This window comes from Camelina sativa, chromosome 15, assembly GCF_000633955.1.
Source record: "Camelina sativa cultivar DH55 chromosome 15, Cs, whole genome shotgun sequence".
In the NCBI taxonomy this organism is placed as follows: Eukaryota; Viridiplantae; Streptophyta; class Magnoliopsida; order Brassicales; family Brassicaceae; genus Camelina; species Camelina sativa.
The window spans coordinates 17,807,039-17,809,574 of NC_025699.1; positions in this window are offsets into that span (position 1 = coordinate 17,807,039).

Sequence of the window (2,536 nt, forward strand, 5' to 3'; positions counted from 1 at the left end):
CTCTTGATTTAAAAGGTGACAACAGCGGCAGCACAACCATCTCTGGGGGCGGTGAGGTAAATGCCAAGATCAAGAAGAGAAATGTAAGTTTCTACATAACAAGATTCTTTAAACCGATGAATTATGATTTCTAATCGGGTAATCGAAGCTGAGTATGGTGAGAATTGTGCAGATTCATGGGATACTAAACGCGGTGAGCTGGGGGATTTTGTTTCCTATAGGAGCAATAATAGCTAGGTATATGAGAATATTTGAATCTGCAGATCCGGCTTGGTTTTACCTCCATGTGTCTTGTCAGTTCTCGGCTTATGTCATCGGTGTTGCCGGTTGGGGTACCGGACTCAAGCTCGGCAGCGAGTCTGAGGGTATTCGCTTCACCGGCCATCGTAACATTGGCATTGCCCTCTTCGCCCTTGCCACCATTCAGGTAAATTACAAGAAAAAACTCTGTTTTTTGCTCTGTTTTTAGCCCTTTAAAATTCATGTTCAAGATTCAAGTTTTTGACTATGTTTTGGATACCGTGTAAAGTTTCACGTGTTTCTAAAAGAGAGTTCCATATCTTAAATACATTATATACTCTTTAACACCTTGAATTAATAATTTCTTTGTATAGATGTTTGCGATGTTGTTGCGGCCAAAGAAAGATCACAAGTACAGATTCTATTGGAATATCTACCACCATGGAGTCGGCTACGCAATCCTCATCCTTGGGATCATTAATGTCTTTAAAGGTCTCAACATCTTGAACCCACAAGACACGTACAAGACGGCTTACATTGCAGTGATAGCAATTCTTGGAGGCATTGCTTTGCTCTTGGAAGCCGTCACTTGGGTCATTGTACTCAAGAGAAAATCAAACAACTCAATGAAGCCTTAGGACCTGAGCCAATAAAGATCTGGTCAACTTTTAAAAGGTTCATTTGTCGTTGTTGTTACTAAAATTTTATATGAAATCTTGTTTTATCAATGTATAGATGTATTATGGTTCTCTTGTGTTCGTAGCTTTTTGGTTTGTTTATTGAGTTTTTTTCTTGGTTATGAATTATTGTAGGGGATTATTTTTTTTAAAAAAAAGTTCTTAGTCTACTTTGAATCTATGATTTTTCAGTGTCCAACTAATTATTTGGACTTATTCCCATGTGATTAAAAAAGGTAATCAAATATGTCCACATGATTGTGGTCGTTGTGGCCAATTAATAAGATGAAACGTCTATGCACACTAAGGTCTTAGACAAATTATGGTGGCAAGACATAATCATACCTAGGTGTCTTTCTCAATGTGATTTCCATCAAGATCTATTGTCCTCACATTAGTCATTAGGTTCTTAATATCAAACTTTTGTTGAAATCTCATTTGAAAACTTTTTCAACATTGTTTGTTTCTATGGTTTGTTTTGAAATTCATTTGAAAACTTTTCAAAAAATAGATTTTAGTTTCTTTCTTCGGTAAAGATCATCATCATATACGGATATTTCAAAAAAAAAAAAAAAACTATCATTAGGTATTGTCACGTAATATAACAATAGTTAAAAAAAAATAACTTAAAAAATTGTGGTTTGAATATCTATAAAATTCATTTCCTATCTTTTATATACTTAAACTAGATTATGACCCGTCTAATGTGCGGGTTTAGACTTTTTAAAATAAAATTTCACAAAGAATATAAATTAATTATTTTTAGTAAGTAAAAATTATCTATAAAAGCAAATAGATATACCGAGGTATTCAATGTGATATTTAGGACTTGATTGGTTCAAACGTTGCGGTTGCGGTTGCGGTTGCGGGAGATTGCGGAAGCGGACGATTGCGGTTTCAAGCGTTATTAAGCGTTTTGAACGACTGGTTTAGCGATTTAAAATTGGTGTGTTTGCGGGAGGTTTATGACTGGTTTACTAGCGGGTGCAATAGCGGTTGGAACATAAATAAATGTGATATATAATTATATAAATGTTTTAAAATATCAAAAACTTTATTAAACTTGATTTATAATTAAAATTCATTAAAAATACTAAAATAGTTATTTAAAAAACAAATAAATTTCATAGTGAAATACTTATTACTTTATGCATTTGACTTTTTACCAAAACTTTAATCAAGTAATTTGATAAATGATTAAATATATGTTTTAGATCGTAGATCTTCTTTCTTAAATCTCACACACTCAATAAGTTTTGTGGGGCAGTATTTGCATCAGTAGTTATGATCAAGCGAGAGTTGAAAACAGTCACTCGTGATTTGTTTTTATATTTTTCACAAATAATCTTATTTTTAGAAATTTCTGATGAAAAGTTATATTTATTTAGATTTTTTTGAACTTATGTGCGATGTGCCATTAAATTTACATCAAGTTTTCCGGGTTATTGTTAATTGAAATCTTATTTTCTTCCAATTGTTTATTTTTTAGTATTCTCAATCGTATCTGTAGTTCATTTTCTCCCATCCTTAATGAATAAAATATTTAGGTAAAAGATATATATATAAAATATTTCATTATCATTGATTTGTTTCAAGTTTTTTCAAAAAAAAAAAAAAAA